The following is a 24,307-nucleotide window of genomic DNA, read 5'->3' on the forward strand; positions in this document are numbered from 1 at the left end:
CCCGCGTCAGGCTCTGGGCTGATGGCTCAGAGCCTGGAGCCTGTTTCCGATTCTGTGTCTCCCTCTCTCTCTGCCCCTCCCCCGTTCATGCTCTGTCTCTCTGTGTCCCTAAAAAATAAATAAACGTTGAAAAAAAATTAAAAAAAAAAAAATAAATAAAAAAAATAAAAACAACCTATCTCACAATGTTGTTCTGAGAATAAAACAAGACCATGAAAGCGGAGCCCTCAGCACTGTGCTCTGCATGTAAAAAGTACTCAAAAGCTGTTAAATTTTTTAAACTTTTAAACAAGTTTTGAAAATAAAGTAGCAAATAAATAAATCTCTGAATAGAACTAAATTAATAAATAAAACCAAAATAGAAGTAATAACCTAAAGATAATCAAAAGAAACACTATGTTTTAACTTCGTAACTTGAGATCATGAAAATGAGTACTTAATTTTATACATTACTTTTACAAGGATATGTCAGTGTCTTAAAAGGAAAAATTTGTGTGTGTTGTTAGAGATTAATAGCAGCATTAATGCAGATTTGACAAGTCAAATACATGACAGAATGGCCACAGCGATGCCACATCCCGAAGATAAGGAAAATTGATCATCTAGTGAAATACTTTCCAAAGCACACTGTTCTGGCAGACATATTACTCTTTGGATAAATAATCACCAACTATGAAGATATCTCATGAACATTATTTGGTATTGGTAACCTCAAAATTGGCTGATATAAAGTTATACTGATTTAGCCAATTTCACTAACAAAAGTTAACAAATTATCAATACTAATCTAAATCTTCCAACACTACCTCCCTCTTTTATTATTTGACTCAGATCTTTCTGGTGATCTATTCTTTGAACCAAGTACAAGCTGCCAAACCAAAGTTGCCAGGAATCAGAATGATGGTAACTGTTTTTCCAGGAGAAATCAGGTAGTAATTTTGTAAGACAAATGATTTTAAGAAAAAAAGAAAAAATCTCCAAAGCATGTCCTCTACATTTATTAAACTCATACATGAGAAAAAACATAATATAGGAAAAGTATTATTTAAAAAAGTATTATTTTACACTCTATAAAACTTTAAAGACACTTCACATATTGAAATACTCTTCTAATCTTCTACTCTTACATTGTAGATTAAAATTCTGCATCTGTGCTATATAAATTTGGTTCCATTTTTCAAAAAACTAGAAATACAAGAATACAAAAAATGAGGAGATTACAGAATTATATATCAAAAGAATAACAGTATTTATCTCACTTGTTCTTGTTCACTACTTTAGGTGGATATTTTACTTTGAAACATTTTTCTCACTGAAAATTTATTTTCTGTGTAAGTCTTGAGGGGGTAAGAATGTTGCTTCCTGGATGCCTAATACCAGTTAGCTTTCAACAAATGCCAACTACAAAGCTATATAATAGTGGTACACAGATTATTTCAAGAAATCTGTGACTTCTTTCATCATTTGTCAATGTTACAAGAAAAAAAATGCATCCTATGAAATGCCTATGATTGTATGTATCATCCTAATATGAAAACTCTGGTCATATTTTTCATTTTTATAATCTGTAGAATTTTATTTTTATTGTACATATTAACCAAGAATGATAAGCGTGAGCTCCAGAGTTAAAATTTTCCAAAGGATGAAGACATGGTAAATGCAAAATAAAGTTTTTGATTATGAGACACTTCACAAATAGAAAATAATTTAGTCAGATCATGAAACATCTATATCATCTTTACAACAATGACTGCATACAGATCATATCCCTCTAAAAGTTTAGACATTAGTAATCAGTTCCTAAAACCACAGATTATGTTTTTAAAAAATAAAATCACTGTTAGCTCAATGGATACTGGGATGCTAAATACAGAGTCAGCCCAAGTCTACAGACAATGTGAATTTAAATATGAGGGCAGAGCATAATATTGAAGAGAGTACAGCAATGAACTTTTATGTTCAAGGCAAGAACATATAACATCGAACTACAGTTATTATTTCTCTTGCCCTTCCTAATTTTATTTTCTAATGTAACTAATTATTTAAGTGTTATTTTGATTATGTGGCATTCTACATTCACTTACTTGGAGTTACCCTATGCATAAAAAATGATGCATTTTGTTTGTTAAATTGGAAAGGTGCTCTACTCTCAGATTTTGGTTTGAAATCTAATTGGGGACTACGAGGCCAGAATATTTTAAAGGTAGAAGGTAACAAAAGCAAATAAAATTATTTTTTAATATAGGTCTATTACTTGATAACTGGAAGTTTATTGGCCAGTCGTTTCTTCTCAAAATTATACATAGTGTGAACAGATTTACTAAAAGAAACGTAATAATGGTTCTAAAACTTTGTAGAAATATTACTCAAGTAGTAATAAATTTGGATGAGCTGACCCCTTTGGCTGATTTTTATTATGTTAGATAATAACAGCTTATTTATTGGATGATACAAAAAAGTATATAACCGATCAAAATGAATAAATGGAACATTTGAATTCACAAAGGGAAACTAAGCCTTAGAAGAAAATACTTTGAATGAAATTTTTCCACAGGCATACTACTTAGTAATTACAAGTCTGAATTTCTGAAATTGGTTGCATTTAATTGTGGTGTACAGAAAGTATAAAAATCCTATGTGAGAAATTGTACTCTCTAAGCACTCCAAATAGCCAAGATCACCTAAGAATCCAGTTGGCATTTCATGCCCTAAATGATAACTAGATATGCAGGTAATAATTATATTCTACTATTTCATCACTGCTTTTTCCTCACTAGTTAAGCTTTTCTTCATCAGCTTCGCTATGTGCATTCACTAAATTGGAGTCCACATTCACAAACACCTCTAACTTCTATCCAAGGCAGTGGCAGTAAAGTAATTATTAACAGTTGGTAGTGGGATGAATGTCACAAGAGGTAAACAGTGATCTACATGTACCTGACATAATGATGTTTCACTTAAAATAACCTAGCCACCTACAAGTCATATTAAATGGGCAACAACATGGTGTCATCCACAAGGCTTGAAATTAGAATTCCATCAATACTAAGGGTAGCCTTCCACAATAAGGTTGCCCTAGCAAAACTGTGAACATCACCTAGCAATAGCTTCACCAGGAAAAGTGTGGGAGCAAGTTCACGGAAGCTGTGAGCTATACTAAAGTAAAATTTCAAAATATAAATCACAACTGTCAAGTTTCAGAGCAAAAAAAAAACAAGAGATGGAACAACCTGACAAGTATCTTCTACCTTCCACTTTAAAAAAGGATATCTTACAGCCTCACTGCCAAAGTAGTCCTATAAGCAATGGGTACACAGTTTGGGAGGATTCAGTATGAAAAGAATGTACAGTTCCCTCACATGTATTAAGGATGTCAGCAAGCCAAAAACAAACATGGGAACTAAGGAACAGCTCAGGGTGAGTGACTGTGGACAATTCACAACCTCTCTGAGCCTCAGTTTATTCCTCTATAAAATGAATGTCCTTTTGTTCTATATTAAATTTAGCAGCTAATACAACTCCTTTCCAATCTTATTTTTTCCTCCCTCCCCAGAAGAAATTTCTTCCAAAGATTTGGTACACAACATGAATTTTTATCCACATGCATTTTTATACATATTATATATTTATACACAATATGTAATTTTGATTTGCATGTTTAAGACTAATATAAATGGGTTTAAACTCTAATAAATGTTTTTTTGTGAAGTCATTAAAATTGTTACCACTTATTCACTATTTTTAAAAATGCTGCATTGAAGTTTTTAAAACTGTATTTAATGTATATTCATGTATTCTGATGCATAAGTACAAAATTTTCTTTAATGTAAAACCTAAGACTAGAACTGCTTGACCACTGATTCTTCATATATTCAACTTTACTACATGTTACCAAAAGGATTTTATAATGATTTACAATTTCACAAGAAATTATATATATTCTATTGTATATATTTGTATATATTATTAGAATATAATTGTATATATTCTATATATAACAATACTCTGCCCCACCAAAACTCAGTAGTGTCAAACTTTTTCTTTCGTCATTATGAGTGCTATGAAACAACATTCCACCATTTTAATGTGCATTTACCTATTAATAAGATTGAGTATATTTTCATGTTTATTTTCCAGAGAGTTTCCTCTCTTATGAGATTCCAGTTCATATATTTTAATCTATTTTTTTTCTATTGGGCAGGTGGTCCTACTATTGTTGGGTTATTGGCTTTCTTATATATTCTGGGTACTTAACTAGTTATATTTATTGCAAATATTTTCTTCTTATCTGTTACTTGCCTTTGATGCTCAGATAGTCTTAATTTTAATTAAAAAATATCAATAGTTTCCTCAAAAATTGTCAATTACTTCTTTTAGGTTTTTGCTTTTAGAACCTTGTGCAAGTTATCTTTCTCTACTCAAAGCTAATAAAAATGCCATTCTATACGTTCTTCTCTACACTTTCAGGTTTTGTGCTTTTTTTTTTTTAATTTTTGATTTCTGTAAGAGATAGACACAAATTCTAGGGCCTAATATACTTTGCTGTCTATAATGGATGTAATAAAAATTTATAAAACAAATATAAAAACCACAAACTTCCACAAATTCACACACCACCAGGAAATGTGGGCTAACAAAAGTGATATGGATAGAAAGAAAAAAAAAAAAAAACTGACTCATTCTGGGAATACTCAAAGTTTAGTTGTTAAAAAAAATGAAGGAAAGGAAAATTTCATTTATCCTTTCATTCATTCATGCAACTAAAACTCACTAAAACCTACTTGCTAAACATATAGAAATGAGATTATAGACTGAATTTATAATATATAGTAATACCTGCTGTATGTGTGTATATGTATTTGCGTATGTTTACGTGCTTGCCGGAAAATGAGAATACAATGATGGGAAAAAACAAACATGATCTCCGTTCTCATAGAACTTATAGTCTAAGAAAAGGAAATAATTATAAAGTTACAGCTATCTTAAGTGCTATGAAAGAAAAGTGTATAGGGGCGCCTGGGTGGCTCAGTTGGTTGAAAGGTTGAACATCTGACTCTTGGTTTTGGCTTAGGTGATGATCCCAGGGTCCTGGGATTGAACTCCACGCTGAGTGTGGATTCTCCCTTCTCCCCTAAGATTCTTTCTATCCCTCTCTCCCTGATTCATGCTGTCAGAGAAAGAAAGAAAGAAAGAAAGAAAGAAAGAAAGAAAGAAAGAAAGAAAGAAGAAAAGAAGCTAAGAGTTTAGAATAATATAAATTAGTGATGTTTGAGTTGAGACATGAAGTTTGGGAAGACACTGGGTAAATAAAGCAGGAATGGAAGAGCATTCCAGGCAGAGGGAGGAATATGACAAAGGTCACAGTTACTTTTTATTGTCTCTCTTCAACCTCACCTACTGAGCTAAGCGATAAAAACACCATCTTACAGGATTTTTGCTAAGTCTCCTTTGTACTCAAAAGTGAACCCTGTTCATTGTTCAAAGATCCAACATTGGTACTAGTGTCTGGCACAGAGTGGATGTTCAATAAATATTGAGAAGCAAAATGGTTCAACTCCTGCTTTGCAACATAGGTGTTCTTTCATTCTGAAAAACTAGACAGTAACAGAGCTTATATCCCCAAAAATAGGGCTTGGCAGAAACACCCAAAATCTACGCAACTTATGACACAAAGTTCTAAACAAAACCATAACAGTTTTTTTATAAAAATATTTTATGAAAGGATATGTAAAGTTCCTAATAAAAAAAATACTACAGGAAATGCATAAACTTCTTCCCTTTTTTAGAAAAAAAGATGAAAGCAGATTTGTGAGAAGGATATCCCTCTATTGTATTTTGCATGTGCCTGCATTAGTATACACTCGGAATTCAGTTATAATTACTTGGTAAAGATAAATATGAATACACTATGAAAAAAAATCACACATGAACCAACTCCAACATTTTAGTAACATAATTCCCATATTTACCCATCATGTAGGAGCTAATTCATACTACAGAAAATGCATTGTAGCAGAACAGAGTGTACTTAATTTTCTGGTGCCAACTAGATACTGCTCACACCTCAGAGTGTAGCAAAGGAAACTCTCCAGGCAGGTTAAAGTCGTCATGGAAGGTTTCATGGAGTAGACCTGTAATGACAGCTGAGATTTGCATAAACAGAAAGGATTAAATGCATATGCTGTGTGAGGGTGCTCTAAGTTACTTGACCTTAACAAAGTGTAAGATCTATGTTTGGATTAGCAAGGTGTGGTGAGTTTACAGAGGGCTGAAAAGCCAAGCAGACAAGTTCATATTCATTGAAGAAGGAAATAGAAACAAAATGCAGTTTTGAAATGAGAAAGCACCAGGAGAAACACTCATTTAGGGACAGTAAAGAAAATGTTTATTGCTCTATGCTACATGAAGAGTAAGACTGCCAATAAATCATGACAGTCCACTTGTCAGACCTGTTTCAGTATATACTGAATCATCTTTGCACAAGTTGAGTACAAATGCAAATCTTCTAATGTGCTAAAATGAATCTATGTATAGCCAACATTGTCTAAATGAAATTGACCTGCAGTGAGCAAGCATACCTTTCATAATCCAATTTTACATATGAGTCATCCTTAAATTAATAAGCATAATAACTTGGCATATTAACCCGACATGGATTTTGTTTTAGGTTGCTCATGGGGAAAATGACACTTAATTGACAAGGTTGAAAAGTAGTTTCACTCTTCAAATTTACTTATCACACAAGCATCTAATATACATGTGACTCTTCCACTAAGATTAACACACTTAAAATATACAGCCTCCATCATTCATTTTCTTTAAAGTATTCAACTGCTTAGCATCGCTTCTTGCACGTAAGACATCCTTTATAAACAATTACAAAATTAATAAGGAACAAATGAATGATGACCTCTGTCTACAAATGCCAATATTTGATCAATGGTAAAGTATCTCTGGCCAAAGGAAAACATGTATACTACATCAACTTATCATATAAACTAGAAAGGGCTTTTTAACATAACATCCCTCCTGCTCTGTGATGGCTAAACTGTATGTGTCATTTTGGCTTAGCTAGGGTACCCAGCTGTTTTGTCAAATACTAATTTAGATGTTGCTGTGAAAATATTTTTTTAGACGTGATTAATATCTACAACCATTTGACTTTAAGTAAAGCAGATTGCCTTCAAAAATGTGCATGAGTCTCACCCAATCAGCTGAAGTCTTAAAAGCAACAACTGAAGCTTCTTGGAGAAAAAAAAAAAAAAATTCTACCTCAAACTGTAACGTAGAAATGCTACTTGAGTTCCAGCCTGCTGGCCTGCCTTACAGACTTCATATTTTCCAGCCTCTACAATCACATGAGCTAATTCCTTAAAATAAATCTTACTGCAGATAAATGACATAGGTATATGCACTATTGATTCTGGTGTTTTAGGGGTTTGCTTTGTTTGGTGGGTTGTTTTTGTTTTTGTTTGTTTTGCAAAGCAATAACTAACCTCTCCCTCTTAAAAAAAAAAAAACTAAATTCACCTGCATTATTAAAAGAAATTTATAAAGACAGATCCCATTATAAGAAATTACATTACTCTATACATACACATACTTAACAAAGATTGATGCAAGTGCTTTGGCTTAACGTCAAAAAAATTCTAGTAAAAAATTTTTAATTCAGGAATATTTGTACAGACTCTTAAACTGGTTTTGATGGGGATGTGAACTTTATCACCTTCTTTTATTGAAGAAGAAGAATGTAACCACAGCATCTTTTCCTGACCATACTCTAAATCGGAAGCAATCACCACTTTTGGTTACCAAGGAGTCCTAGTCTTGAATGAGTGCTGAGGATTCCTGTGGTGGCACTTACACGATACAAATGATTTGCATGATTGCTAAAACCTATCCTTTTCTCCTAACAGTTTCATCATAAAGCAACTAACCATGAGCACACATCATACTCACTCCTGAAACGGTTTTAAGGCAGCTTTTCTTATAGATTAAAATACTTTTTATAGGAATATTTCATCTCTAGTATTACTAAAAAAAATGGCTGTAGTGGTCTTCAATCCATAAAATTAATAATGATCATATTATTTAGCATAATTCTAAATATTCAGCAAAGAAATTATTAATTTTCCCAACTATGAGTTTATTTAGGGTGGGTCCAGAAAACTGTTGCTTTACTCAATTTTGTTTTTCTTTTAACACTTTTAAATCCATGCTTTTAAATCTAAGTTATTTTAGGAGGTCCTGGGTGGCTCAGTCAGTTAAGTGTCCGACTTCAGCTCAGGTCATAACCTCACCCAGTTCATGAGTTCAAGCCCCAAGTCTGGCTCTGTGCTGACAGCTCAGAGCCTGGAACCTGCTTCAGATTCTGTGTCTCCCTCTCTCTGCCCTTCCCCCTCCCTCCCTCCCTCACTCCCTTTCTCTCTCAAAAATAAAACATTTTTAAAAGGTTTTAAAAATAAATCTAAGTTATTTTGAATCTATAATATTTCTGTGAGTTCTGTAACTAGGTTCCCAAGGGGGAAAAATCACTAAGAAATGTAGTTTTCTTTTACTGCTTCATAACTGAAACATTCCTTCTGACAATAGGTGTCGGGGGGAGGGAGGGGGAGAAAGAGAAACACATGACATATAGGATAGTATATATATTCCAAAAACATGAAAGACAGAACTATAAAGTGGGGTCTGTCTTTATAAATTTCTTTTAATCATGCAGGTGATTTTAGGGGTTTTGTTTGTTTGTTTATTTGTTTGTTTTTTCCTCTATGAATAGACCACACAACCATTTCCTATGGTTCATGGCCTTGAAATACAGGAAATTTCTGACCAAAGGAAAAACTGGTACCTAAACTATCCTTGAAATATTCTTATGAGGGAAGATATATACAGGCACATAATTTACCAACATCACGTAAAGTGATCAGCAAGTCATTACAAAAACCAGTGACAGGATGTCTTAAGTTAAATAAAAGTTTTTCAAAGTGATGTAGTCATTTACTGACGTGATGGGACATTCACAGCAATGCTATGTGCAGGAGTGGAGTAATGGAAACAAGTACACTTACTCTTTATGGCAGTCCAGGAGATCACTAGGGTGGCTACAAAAAAAAGAAAAGAAGTCTACTAACTTCCATTCTCAGCATGGACCAAGGGTATTATGGGTACTGTAACTGGAAACTAAACTATAAGCTTCAGGAGGAGAGAAACTATACACATCTCATTAACCAATATATACACAGGTCCTAATAACATCTGTTTACTGAATAAAAGAATTCTGTCACCTTCATGTGGCCTCAGATTTTCAGACATTTCAAAATACAGATCTAGGCTATGGGATGTGAGAAGAGATTCCATATTCCAGGGCCTTGGAAAGTAAATGTGGAGTGGATGTTTTGGATTGTGGTTTCAGGAAGTGACAAATCAGAGTCTCCTTTGACCCCATTCTCTTTATCAGCCTTTGTTACTTGCTTCCTTAAACCTTGCTAATCCCCTGTGGCATATATGACCATACTTACTAGAGTTCTCCCAGTCCTTTTATTTTTTCCCCCAAGACTTTTAGCCATTTTAAGTTACTCAATTCCAAGTTAAGAACAAATATTCAGTCAATGAAAAAGCTATGACGAGCAATATTCAAAGTGAGCCTGGATAGTGGCTAGAACAGGAAGTAGTTCACATAGATGGACAAAATTTAAGTCACTCTTAAGCAGAATTCATTCATTTACCAATACTAAGGCTCTTCATATCACTGATTTAGACCAGCTGCTTGGAAAAAAACAGTAAAATACAAAATTCCTGCCCTCACAGAGCTCACAATCTAATAGGCATAAAACACAAGCAAGCAGTGAATTGTGAAACTTTAAATGGAAATCTGACACCCAGAATAGGCTTCTTGCATAGGACTGAAGCAGGTGTACTTGAATTTACATTTGAACTGAGCTTTGAAGGGCCCACTTGAATAAACCAAACAATGGCAGGCTAGTAACTCCAAGTGAATGATGTAGTGTCTGCAAAGGCAGGCTCTAGGATTAACAAAAACAAAACCAACAAAATATTTTGCACAATTTTGCAAGAGAGGATTTCAGCGGAAGCCTAGTACCCTGGATAGCTCCTGTGTCACAAAGGTGACTAGAGAGACAAGGACAGCACATTGGAACAGGGACTGGAGGACCTTCAGAACTTCAGAATTAGCAATCTGCCCTATATTCAAATTAAAACTCTTTGGCTTTTAAAATACCTAATTCATTCATGTCCTGCATAGATCTCTGGGGCTTTGTGCTTTCTGTATCATCATCCAATGAACTCAGGTTCATTGCTCCTCCCTCATAAATATGACAGGTGGCAATCCCTTCCTTCTCTTACTAAAAAGTTAGCACTGCTTCAGAGTTTCAAGCAGTTCTTGGACCTGGGACACTCACAATTCCCACAGGGATGCTTCACATTACACTGTCTCTCTAATCAACTTAGACCATCCTACTGTAGAGCCCTTTATCCTTGCAGAAGCTGCACTGGTGTTGATGAAGAAGGTACATCCTCAATATCACCACACTTACACCTGGCATTACACTATAGGAAATACCTCTCAAAGTTAATTTTAGCAACAATGTCACTATAAGTGTATACGCTTGTTATGTACAAATTTCTAATGATTTTTAATGGCCCAATTTCATAATCTGTATTTTTTTTACGTTTATTTTTGAGAGAGAGAGAGAGAGTAAGTGGGGGAGGGGCAGACAGAGAGGGAGACAGAATCTGAAGCAGGCTCCAGGCTCTGAGCTGTCAGCACAGAGCCTGATGTGGGGTTTGAATCCATGAAGCATGAGATCATGACCTAAGCCAAAGTCAGATGCTTAACTGACTGAGCCACCCAGGTGTCCCAGTAATCTATATTTTTATAAATACTCCTACAGGAGGTGCATACTAATGTTCGAGCCTCTCACTTATTAATGAATACTTTTAGTGTTCCTGGGTCTGTGTACATATGGATACAATACTAACAAAGCAAAGTCAAATGACGATGCTTCAGCTATCTTCCCAGTAGTTAAAATCCTTTGAAAATTTAGGAATCCTGATGTACAGACCCATCAGTTTTGTTATCCATAAAATATTTTGAAATATTTTAGTAAATATGTTATCTTATCTGCATTTCTAATATTGCACTTGAACTATTTTCTTCCTTTTCCTAACTTTCTCATCTGACATTTTGTATACTCTGTATGCTTTCCCCCTTTGAAGCTTTTCTTGAATATCCTAGTGAATACTATGTGTTAGAAAACATCACTCACTAAACATATTTCATACAGTCAGACTTAATGCATTGGTAATTTGTTTCTAAAAAAGAATTGCCTAGAATTAGAATGCTAAGGCCTACATTTGCTTTACTTCTGCCATACCTTTATTCATATTTGTTTGGTTTTATTTGTAAACCTGATATAGGTTTGTGATATGTTGCTTGCTGCTATTGCCCAAAACAAACAAGAAAAGCCACACATATGACAATAATAACTCATTAGCAAAATCACAATATTTAACTATTTCCAGGAAAGAGTTAATTGCAGGGAATGGAAACATATGAAACATGACATGTTAATGTGAACTTGGTTGATATAGGGAAGGTATAATGTCACTAAGACTCTTAGAAGATTTGAATAAGGGTAGTAGTACACCTGGCCTAACAAATACTTCTTGAACACAGGAATACTGCTAGTTTTCATTAACGAATAAGGAAAATCAGAGAACATATCATACCATCTGCAGTATGCTTCTTCAGCTGTTATCACAAATGTATCATATACAAATAAGTTTATGAAGAATGGAGAAGAGTCAGATCACACTGAAATTAACAACTGACTAGAAAAAAAGGCAAACCCTGAAGAATTCATATGTACATTCTACATATCTTTATATACACATCACATTTGGGTACAAAACAAGACATGGAAGAATGTGTATTTCATTTATTACAGATTAAGCTATTCAGGAACTTTAGGAAGCCCAGGAGGTGCATTATTTTTAAAATGGAGTGACTTATACATAATAAGCATTTACAAAATGTTTCTTGTCAATGATGATGAATGAGGTAGCTCTATTGTGAGACAGAGCTGGGTAAAGGAAGATTACATGTAGTAAAATGAGGTGATGGTCTTGTGATGGTCAGAACCTTGTAATAGACTGGCACTAAGGTCTATAGTGCAATAAAGGCACTATAGAGACTCAGCTGTAAATACTTCTAAGAAGTCCAACCAGCATGAGTATCTGGGAGCATGGCAATATACCATAAATAATTGACTTCATGGAAGTCCAAAAGTGAGTATTGGAAATGAAGCATACCTTTAAGAGCTGGTAATGTTTAGAGATCCGGAAAAGTGATGTTTTGGGGACAGTCTGCCGGCCCACAAAACTCAGGAAAGGAGGTAGTGTTAGAGACAGGATCTCAGTCTTTAAAGAAGGCTCCACTGAGAGAAAGGCCTTGCTCAAATGCTAAGAGAAATGGTGACAATGGGTAAATTTATCAACATTACCAGAAAAATATTCAGTGAGACCTCAGTTTCAGTTATAAGAAAGAAGCATTACTATAAATATGCTATATTAGAGCTGGGCATCAAGGGAGGCTTGATGTTAAGACCCAAAGTGTTGGGTTAGAAACCAGTCAATCTTCCTACTACACAGAAAGATTAGTCCTGAATCAAGAGCATGGCTGAGGCTTCAGTTAATGATTAAATGAGTCCGGCAGCAGAAACGAGTTCTGACAAAAGCTACAAAATAGTATGTAAGTGAAATACTCATTTAAACTACCAATTTTTTTTTCTTCATGTTGGTATGCATCTACATTTACTCATGTTATTGACTGATTAAAACACGTTGTAAAATACCTAACTTTGTTAGAGTCAGTATAGTAAGAGGGCTTCAGAATAACCAAACTCAACTCTTTAATTGTCCATGGACTTCTACAGAATCAGCCTTTAAATATTTCCTTTGCTACAAACATTTGAACATTATTTAAACCCACATTTAAATAAATGATTTGCAAGCTGAAAGCCAAAAGAAACTAAATTGATACTACCCTGTGATCATATTTCCAAGGAAATGTGAGTAAGGCATTCAAAGCTGTGTCAACCTTTTCAGAAGATAAGCTGTATATCACCAAATATAGAGAATACCTGATGTTTGAATATCAGTGCATAAAGGCACTCAGTCTTCAAATTATACTTGTTTACATCTCAAATTTTTATTAGCTAATTGGGAGATTCGGACAAAATGGGAGTAAGAGACTCGTCACTGAATGGCACTGAGGGTACATAATAATGGTATTGAAAAACACAATAAGAAGATGGGAGCTTCAGCCTTGCAAGTGCTCCATCACTTGTTCAATCACCCAAAAAGCAACAACAGCATCACTGAAGAGGGTGGCAACAGCATAGGTAATGCACAGACAGTGCTGAGTCCTAAGTTAAATCAGGAATAAAGAGAAGATACACTCCATCACATTCTCTGTCTACTGGTTTCATGATTTTTACATCATTGTAATTAAAAAAAATAGCTTGGTTTAGGGGCGCCTGGGTGGCTCAGTCGGTTAAGCATCCAGCTCTTGATTTCAGCTCAGGTCATGGCCTCACATTTTGTGAGTTCAAGCCCTGTATCGGGCTCTGCACTGACAGCACTAGGCCTGCTTGGGATTTTGTCTCCCTGCCCCTAACCCACTCTCTCACTCTCTCTCATAATAAATAATTAAACTTTAAAAAAATTTTTAAAAACAGTTTGGTTTAGATAGCTTCGCAGAGCATAGAACAGAAACTCAGTTTCCTCATCTCTAAAACATATAGAAAAACAACTTATAATGTTAGAAGAAATAAATGGCATAATGCATATAAAGTGCTTATCATGTGGACATGCTCAGCACATTAGAGCCATTGTTGTTGTTAATAAAATATAACTCATCATTTGCAAAACAGAAAGGAAAGCAATACCTACATTTACATAGGCCTTAGGACTCCCTATATTTTAAAATCTTTTTTAAAGTGTCTTTCTTTGGAAAATCATAAAACATCTTACCCAACCAATACGTGTTGGGCATCTACTGTGTGTTAATCCCTGATAACATAATACTGAACCAATCTGAACCAGGTTCATAATACTGAACCAAGGATGAGGGAGAGAAAGAGACAGAGGCAGGGAGGGAGGGAGAGAAGGAGGAGAGAAAGAGGGATACTAAAAGAGTTACAAGATGTGAACACATATATCTTTAATCTTGGAAATAAAAAAAGAGATGTGGTCTAAAATTTATTCCAGCATTAAGACTTTGAGAACATTCCACATGTGTGATGCTATTGTTGTGCAGCTGTTATCTTACAGAGAAAGATGAGCATTACATTCCAAGTTCAAAACTATCAATAAGAGTCAACAAGATTAAACTGAAAATGGTCAAACTCTGTACATTGTACATATTTTTGTGACTACAAATAAGGCCCAGCCTGAGGGCTTGAGGGTCCAGTTAAGTTCTACACTTTTTACATTGTTTCCCCAATCAACACTAAATATATGCACAAGAATTAGAAACTCATTTAATTTTTTAAATACAGAAATACATACGTATATACATAAAGATAGAAATCTTCTGATGGAGGGTGTAATACTTTTCAGATCTAAATAGTTAAACCTTAGTTATCTCTAACAGCTAAGGAAAGTATTTAGCTACAAAACAGGCAGAAGACAAAGACTTCAAGTTTCACTATAAAATACTCTAGGTCAGTAGTTCTCAAATTTGAAAGTGCTTACGAATCACACTGAAGAACCCACCTGAGAATTTCAGATTCAATCATCTGGGCTTTGGCATTTTTTGAGAACTACTGCTCTAGGTTAAGAATTTGCCATTAGATAATAAGATGTTTCCTTTTAAATGGCCTCTAAATTTTATATTGGTATCAGACAACACAGTATTCAAAAATTTTAATTTAGCTTAATTAAAGTTAAAAATTTTAATTTAGCTTAATTAAAGTTTAAAAATTATTTAATGCAGTATATATATGGAAAACCAAAAGCGATATTTTTTTTTATTTTTTTTTTAACGTTTATTTATTTTTGAGACAGGGAGAGACAGAGCATGAACGGGGGAGGGGCAGAGAGAGAGGGAGACACAGAATCTGAAACAGGCTCCAGGCTCCGAGCGGTCAGCACAGAGCCCGACGCGGGGCCCGAACCCACGGACCGCGAGATCGTGACCTGAGCCGAAGTCGGCGGCTAAACCGACTGAGCCACCCAGGCGCCCCCCAAAAGCGATATTTTAAGTTAATCTAGGTAGAGGGACAGGCATTTGGTCAAATAAGCTGCATCTGCCAGTGATCAAAGCAGAAATCTTTCTTAAAAAATATAATATCATACCACAGATGCTATTGAACTTTCAACCACCACCTTTTTCTTTCTTTTTTTTTTTTTTTTTTGGCCATTTTATTCAGCCCACATGAAAACAACTTAAAATGCAATGCAGGGATTTAAAAATAAGAAGTAATAACAATATCTTGGTACTATATCAATTGCAATTTAGATTGTTCAGGTTTATATTTTTATGTTACATTTAGTTTAAGCCACATATTGAAGAATGTTTCATTAGAGTGTTTTTTATCAAGCTCCCCATCTTTTCTCACTGTTTCCCCCACCTCAGATTTCATGTTATTGTTAACTGACACACTTGCATAGTGAAGATAATATTTCTGATAATATTTCTCAATATAAAGCAAACAGATCTCATCACTACCCAATAGGGAAATAATGCAGGAGCTGTCAGTCATTCAGTAGGAGAGATTACATTATCAAAGTGATACACCTGTGACATATAGTCTAAAACCAAACTCAAAAGAAACCAATTAATAGATAGGCCAGTTTGTACTGTTACTATGTTGAAATCATCCCATTCCTACATGAATATGAAATTGGCAATTTAATAGGCTTTTCGCTTTTGTAATAATTCTTATCTAGTCACTGTCAACAAAATATATATGTGAAAATCTTTTAATCCACCTAATCTGAAAGTAATTCTATTCTGTTATCTATTGAAAGTCATATCTAATATTTGTACTATTTCTTTACTGTCACCATAACATACTTCTAAGGTGTCATATTGAAAAGACAGGCTCAAAGTCAATTCAGATGTTTCCTCTTGAGTTCTTAAAATGGGGAAATGTATTTTAAACAGTTTTATGTTTATACACAAAACGTGTATGTTTATATATGTTTTATGTTTATATACAAAAACATATATACAAAAAAAAAAAAAAAAACTAAGTTCAGAATGCTTAGAGACAGGACCTGTTCCTATTATTAATACCATCTATTTACAAGAAGTTTAAAAAATCTTTAAAATCACTGCAATTCTAAAATTATTCCCCACAAACCCTACATCCTAGCTCTATATCCATGGAAAATAATGTACAGATATATTAACTATAATGTGAGTGCAGCCTAATAACTTTAAAACAAAAGTATTACAGAAAATGTCATTTAATAGATTGCATATTTTATATAAAGAAAAACATATTAAGCATTCAGTGAATGCTCACTATTACTATAACTGTTCTTTTACGTATCTCATTCTTTTTTTTTTCTTTAGTACAAATCTAAGGAGAGTTGGTTAAGGATGTACCTCAAACCCCTCACTATAAACAGGTTATACCTGATATCTTGTTATTAATACCAAGTTCAACACTTTCATGTGATGTGGTATTTTTAAATATTTAGAGTAAATATTCTCTACAAATATATGTTGAGCATTTTGTTCATTAAAAGGCAATAAAAAAAATCAAAAAGTTGTCCTCTTAGGTACAGAAATTCAATTAATTTCAAGAATAGAGTGTATAGAATGTTGTACATCAAAAACCAATTCACCCTGCCCTTCACACAACTAATTCAACCACTTTGCAATATAGAAATCGATTTCAAAACAAACTTATTTCCCCTTACATCTTGAATTGTTTTCTAAAATTCTAGGAGACTTCCATTTTACACCTTACGGTTTTATCGACAAGCCATGAATCCGATTTATCCTTTAAGACCAAGACCAAGCAAATCTTACCTACCCCTGAAGCCCTTCAGAAAAAAACCAGTATGAAATGTTATCGTCATGCTCTGATTTCCTGCAGTTCTTGTTAGACATGCAATCTCTCACTGTCATGGATTGTTAACTTTGTTCAAACACGTGCATCAGATTCATCCCAACTGGAGAGTAAGCTCCTGAAGGGCAGGGAGGAAGTCTGATGTTCCTCCACAATGCCTAGATAGTACCTTGCACAAGCCAAGTCAATTGTTATGAGTACTATGTTGATGAATTTGATGTAAATTAATATTCTATAGTATAAATAAATACATCATTAAACTAATAAACAGTTGCTGATTCTCTGACAGCATCAAAGAACAAAATATTCATAACTTTTTAATGATTGTAGTAATATAATTCATCAAGTACATTTTAAAATTCCCCATCATTTCTACATTCCAATGATTCAGGAAAGTTAAGGTAGCAAACCTCAGAATAGGGCACTCAGTCTAAGTTCTAATGTCAAATATAAAACTGCACAGATTCCAATGTTGAAAGTATATTTATTTTTGAAGTAATCTCTATACCCAACATGGGGTAGAGATCCCCCGCCCAGATCAAAAGTCACATGCTCTATGGACTGGCACTGAGCCAGAGAGGCACTGCAAAAATGTATTTTAAACCAACAGGAATCTAACTAAATTAAAATAACAAATCCTTAACTCTGCTTTGTTTTCAAAATGAACAGGACTGTTAAGGAAAGCTACTTTCACACTTAGCAACAACAACAACCAACAACAGTTGGCATGTTTCCATCAAAATAAGAAGCTCCTTAATTAATATCAAATGAAGACAAATCACTCTGACAATAGGTTGACCACTTAACTACTCTTTCTTCTCTGTGAAATTAATGAAGGAGTGGTTGGAATTTCAATGTTTTAAAAACACTGGGCTTGGCAGGCGCTTAGAAACATCGCAATTTAAAATGGTAAAGATACCCTACTGTCCTACTCTCTGTCACGACCCAGTCTTAGGTTCAATGAAAGCACAGGTTCCTACTTCTAAAAACAAACATAAATTTGCTAAAGCATTATTGGTAGATACTGTTCCAAGTCCTCTCTAAGCTTCAAGTTATGTCTTTGGAATCTCTACTGATTATAAAGCAAATAGAAAAAGAAACCGAAACAAATTGTGTTGCCGTCTAGATTCATAATATTTTAGGTATTTTCTAAATAGGTAGTCCTTAATCACTAGTGATCGATATAAACTCACCTAGGTGTCTGCTTCTCTTTCCTTTCCAAGGCTTTTAATAAAACCAGCTTTACAGTAAAATGTGTGAGCATTATTTTGAATAGCCTTTCTTAAGGGTAGACATGGAGAAAATGTGTTACATTTCAGTGGGAAGGCATTCAACTGTAAAGATACGAAAAATGAAAGCTGTTGAAACCAAGTAGGTACTTTGTGTCTTGTGGGTCCTAGTGATGGCCTTAAGAGATAAGACAAGGGGAGAACAAGTACGTAAGAACATTAAAGGCCCAGAGATCGGACTTCTAAGAAACATTTTTTTTTTCTACCTGTAAAAAAACAAGTGATTTCTGACTTCACTTCATATTCCAAGTCCCACGAGAGTGGGGAAAAAAAGCAGAACTGCTTCTAATTCTAAGAAAGAAGAGGACAAATGGAAGAAACGACAGAGGGAGGAAGAGGAGAGAGAAGGGGGTAGGCAGAAAGAGGCTCAGGATACACTAAAGGAAACCCCGAGAAATTTCACAACTCTTTGCCATAAATAGCCTTTCTTCTCACTCTGGATACCTCCTCCTTTACATCAGCAAGCTCAGCCTCCACGCGCAGAGAAGCACCATTCACAAATCCCTCCGTCACCCTATCGCACAACCCTACCCCTTGATGGCACCGCCTGTACGAATCCCTGGGACACAAGCCAAAAGCTGAGGGGGCCCAAGGGTTTCACCTGAAGGCTGATTATCTTTTCAGGTGAGCCAAAGCATTGATTAGTCAGGAGCGCGAACACACACGAATGGGCGCGCGCGCGCACACGCGCACACACACACACACACACACACACACACACATACACACATACACACACCCCTCCCCGCAGCCCTTGACGCGCCACCACAAAGCGATTTGTTCACACTAAGTCGCTGCCGTTCCTGCCTCCGCTGGGGAAGGTCTCGCCTCCAAGCCAGGAAGCCGGCGCCTGAGGACACGCAGGCAGAGGCGAGAGGCGGTCCCGGCTCGGGCACTGCGGCTCCGCCGGGAGCCCCCGGGCTCCCCGCCCGCCCCCCTCCCCCTCTACGGCACCGCCCCCGCCCCGGCGCCCGCAGCCCGGGGAGCCAGCGCTGGCCGACCGCCCCTACCTGCGGGACGCGAGCGGCGAGGGAGGGGAGCGGCCCGGAACCTGCGCCAACTCTTGCTTCTTCGGCCGGCCGCGCTCTGCATCGCCCCGGAGCGGCGGCCGCCGCCACCCGGAGCAGAACGCTCAGGAGCGCGGAGGAAAAGGCCACGCAGCGCGCGAGGAGTCGCGGGCCGCCAGCGAGCTAGCCCGTCCGCCCCCCGCCCACCCTGCCTGCAAGGCCAGGTCTCCGCGCCGCGCACGCCGGGCCCGCAGCCGGCGCCCCGGGCCTGGGCGGGGGCTGCTCCAGGGCGGCCCCGGGCACGGCGCGGTCACCTGCCCGGCAGTCACCCCGCGTCCGCCGGGGGCTGGCCCCAGCGCAGCAGCGACGCAACACGCGACCCTCCGGGCGCGGGGGCACCGAGGGCGTTACTACCTTGAAGGGCTCCGCGCCGCTTGTTAAGGCTCCTCCTGGGCACTCAGGAATGTGTGTCTTCGGGGCACGGGGGTGTCTTTCCTGGTCCCCCTCCTCTGCCCTCCCTCCCCTCTCGGCTGTTGGGCTCCTTCTCTCCACTCCAGTTGCAGAGTCGAGCTGTGTTTTTTTAATAATCCTCCTTCTCCTGCCTGCGCCAGCAGAGCTGCTCTGCCTGAGCCACCGCTTCCCAGTCAGTCATGTTGTTGAGAGAGAGAGAGGGAGAGAGAGAGACGGATTGGCAGTCGGTCGGCGACTATTTGCGGTGAGAGAGAGAAGAGCAGAGCCAGAGGAGGGCAGGGGAGGGACGTGGGGAGGCGCTTCCAAGTGTGTGAGTGCGCGGAGTGTGACTGTGTGGGGAGCGCCGGGGCCACCTCCACGGCAGGCCGCGCTCCCCGACTGCGAGGAGGGCGGCGGCGAGCGCGGCCTTTATAGGGAGGGATTGGCGGGGCGGGGGGGACGCTGAGCGGGGAGGGGGCTTTGAGGGCGGCGCCCAGCCAACTGCGTCTGCTGGTTACCACGCACGCATACTCATACATTAACGCGCGCACACCCACGGCTGGCCCGTTGCTGAGTTTTCATTTTAAGGGAAGCCTTTTCCGACCGCGCTGACTTGGCTTTCCCCTTAGCCCATCCTTGTGCGTGAGTCCAAGTGCTTTTGGCAGTTCAAATCAGGAGAAGGGGGAGTCTGAGGCAGTGCGAAGGGACCTCGGGGATGCTGAAAATGCACTGTATCTTTTCTCTCTCCAGACCACCAGTTACCTTCTTTCTCTTCCACCTCTCAGGGAGGAAATTATAAGGTTCTTTCTCCCCTTTTCCTTCTCTGGTAACCTATTCACATCCTGACGCGTCTGTTCACTCCTTGGCATCAAGGAAAGAAACCTGACTCCTTTCCTCTAAGCAAGTCACACTTCCCAGGAACCATTATTGACAGCACTCAGTTCTTCTGTAGGATAATGGAAGCATTGGGACTGTGACCTGGAGTGGTACTTGTGTTCCTACACCTAAGGTCCTGGACACACGGGAATTACAAACAGAACCAGCTACCATTTTGATATCATTTGACTGATGGCCCCTAGAGAAAATTTTCCGGTTTATAGATGGGGAAGACTTCAGATGCATGGTGCTATTGCTTATCTGATTTATTTCTCCTGATTCTTTCTCCCATTGTATTGCCTCATTTCCTTTTGGGTTTGCACTGGCTCCTGAACTCTTTCCCATCCATGCCCCTCTTTATCTCCACTCCTATATATTTATCTCTGGCAGACAATACAGCAGATGAAGTGTATTTAACTGTGTGTGCATGTGTGTGTGTAGGAAACATTTTTTAACCCATTCTGTTGGCATGTAGACAGATGATACATCTCCAGTGTTAAGTTTGTACACCTGACATTACCTCCCTAACTGGACTGCTGAACACTTTGTGATCTCATGCAGTACTGTATTGAGAAAGAGCTTCTAGTAATCTAAATAATCTAACTGGCCACAATCTGCTGAAATATGAATATATTGGGTTGTAAAAGCAAGGTGTGCTTTTTGAATGAGTATAATGTGTATTTTGGCATGGATACAGCTCTGATTTGGAGTGACAGCTATGGAAAATCCTTTTTCTCATAAATGTGACAAAAGATAGGGGGCTAGAGGGTGGTGGAAAGGTTGACAACTCAGTCTCTATCAATAGCTCATGGCCATTGCTATGTCCTCAAGCTTTTATCAAATGCTTGTCCATTATATATTTTCCATTGTATTATTTTTTTAATTTTTGTTAATGTTTGTTTATCTTTAAGAGAGTGAGGGGAGGGGCAGAGAGAGAGGGAGAGAATCTGAAGCAGACTCCAGGCTCTGAGTTGTCAGCACAGAGCCCCACGTGGGGCTCAAACACAAGAGCCATGATATCATGACTTGAGCTGAAGTCAGACGTTTAACCGACTGAGCCACTCAGGCGCCCCTTTATTCTCCATTTTACCTTCTTCACTCTGATTTTCCCTCCCTAAAGTTTTTCCCTGTCTCATATAAAGAGTTTAGAGCCTGATAAAGTCCATTAAAAGTAGCTTAAGCGTATAATCAAGCAAGGTTGGGACCAGTGGATAAATACATCAATAACATATAAATACAGGACATTTTAGCTCCTTTGATTAAACCTGGAAAATGGATGTACTAACGAAGGATGTTGAGATTTAATGTGTGTGTGCCCTGTGAAATTATAATTTCCTTAGTCTTACAGACCAGGAAAGTCAGGTTTGGGGAGGGTAGGTAGTTAACATTAGGTAACATACAGGTTAATTGATACAGCTGGAGCTCAACCTAAGTTGTCCCTACTCTACTGTCCATTCCACCTCCTATTGAGAACACCTGGTTTAGTTGGAAGACTTAATAGTTTCTTAGCTTTTGATAATTACGAAATAAGCTGATCTAAACCCTTGGCATTTTCCTTCTACCTCCCTCCTACTTTTTCCAGTGCAAGAAGGGATTACAAAATTTATTTTTTAGAGTTAAACAAGGATTTTCAAAGTCTTAAATACTTGGACTCATGAATGAAAAATGTTAGGAAACTTTTCTCCAAAGTCCTTATGAAAGGAATCCTGCTATCACTGCAAAAGAAAATTCTGCAGAAGACATATTCCTGGTCTGAACATTTACAGTTAGCCAGTAAAGATGTGTTTCTTTTTACAAGCTGCAAATAGACAAAAAAAAAAAAAAAACCCTCTATCCCTAAGAATAATATTTAATCATATTCAGGAAGTTTTTTGGTTTTTTGGTCCCAGTTCTCTATTTAATTGTCATCAAAAATGATAATTTAATAATGACTCTATATTGCATACTTCAAAATTATACATTAGACCAGATATTTCAAGGGCATTTTTTGGTAATCACAACTGATTGTAATTTTCACACTCTCAATTGCATTCGTAATTAGTGAGAACCATGACAATCTGTCAATTGCTTTTATTCATTAAGGAATTAAATAAGCCAACATTTCTCGCTTAATTTTCTAACAATTTTGCTTCCAACGTAAGGTCTAACATTCATATACACTATACCAGAAAGACAAAATGTATAACCTAAAACACTTCTAAAACTTTGATTCATTTTAACTATTTTGTATTTTGATTGAAAAAAATCTGTACTAGAAACTGCATTTATAAATTCTAATGAACATTTCAGAAGTTAAGTCAATGAATTATTCTCTTTTAAGATTATTTAATGTTTCAAGTAGAATTTCCCACTTTGCTACACTTTCAATGATACAATTTTTGTTGTGATAGGAAAACACAGAAAGTTAATGATTCTTTCCAATTTGTTCATTTTCATCTCTTATGCTTGCTGCTGTTTGGTTCCCAAGTGCATTTAACTGGCAAGTTCAATGAAGATTTGGCATTGCACCATTTGATGAAAGCAGAAAAATTAGGTTGCCAATTACATATGTGCCCCTTATGTGCACTGAATTCCCACTGAATGAAGTGATGAGCCAAATTAGGAACTCTTCAGCAGTGGTACCTAAAAAGTAAAATTAGTGCCTAGGGAAGGTAAAGAGATCATTTTTCTTTACAATGCAGTTACTATAATGAACTGTATGTTTTAGAAAGTGGATTCACTTCAAAATATTTTCAAACAATATAGATGAAGTATCAGAAAATAAATTTAAAACTGCATTTCTTTTTTTTATCCTAGCTATTTATCGTCCTTTGATTTACTTCGTACCCTGTCATCATTATCCAGTCTTTATGAAGAAAGCTAGATGAAGGCCACTTCTCTTTGCTTTAGCCTAATAGTATAAAATCAATAGTATAACAATAGTATAAAATAAATGAAAAAATAATTGTGAATTTGTTATTAACATTCTGAATTTCTGGGGCACTTGGGTGGCTCAGTAGGTTGAGCATCTGACTTTGGCTCAGGTCATGATTTCACAGCTCCATGAGTTCCTGAGTTAGAGCCCCACATCTGGCTTAATACTGTCAGCACAGCGCCTGCTTTGGATCCTCTGTTACCCTCTCTCTGCGCCTCCCCTGCTCACACTCTCTCTCTCAAAAATAAACATTAAAAAAAACATTCTTAAATTATACTTTTTTTAAATGTTTACTTATTTTTGAGAGAGAGAACGTGGTCTCACAAGTGGAGCAAAGGCAGGAGAGAAAGAAAGAGAGAATCCCAAACAGGCCCAAGCAAGCTTCTTGCCAAGCTGGATCTCACAAAGTGTCAGATCATGACCTGAGCCCAAATCAGGCAGCCTGGTAAATTATCCTTTTGTGATAACTGTTATAACATGAATGTGGTATTATAAGTACCTTAGAGCAAGGAGCCTTAATGGAGATCAAGGCTAAAACTTGCACATACTTCAAGATCAAGGACTGATGAAAAAGTACAAGATAGAAGACAGGAGAATTGACCAAACTGTAGTTCAGGGTGCAGAGGGCACAGGAAAAACTCCATTTTAATATGGTATTAATTGGGG

General features: G+C 37.1%; 1 protein-coding gene across 2 annotated transcripts in view; it reads right to left on the reverse strand.

Moving 5' to 3' along the window:
- CCSER1 (coiled-coil serine rich protein 1) overlaps positions 1-20,240 on the reverse strand; it is an 848,536-nt gene extending 828,296 nt beyond the window's left edge. For both annotated transcript variants that reach the window (XM_032592937.1, XM_030313430.1), the window contains exon 1: positions 19,816-20,240. The gene's annotated coding sequence lies outside the window, so the exon portion shown is untranslated. The remainder of the gene's footprint in view (positions 1-19,815) is intronic.
- Positions 20,241-24,307: the final 4,067 nt, after the last annotated feature.

The sequence above is a fragment of the Lynx canadensis genome, chromosome B1, assembly GCF_007474595.2.
Source record: "Lynx canadensis isolate LIC74 chromosome B1, mLynCan4.pri.v2, whole genome shotgun sequence".
NCBI lineage: Eukaryota > Metazoa > Chordata > Mammalia > Carnivora > Felidae > Lynx > Lynx canadensis.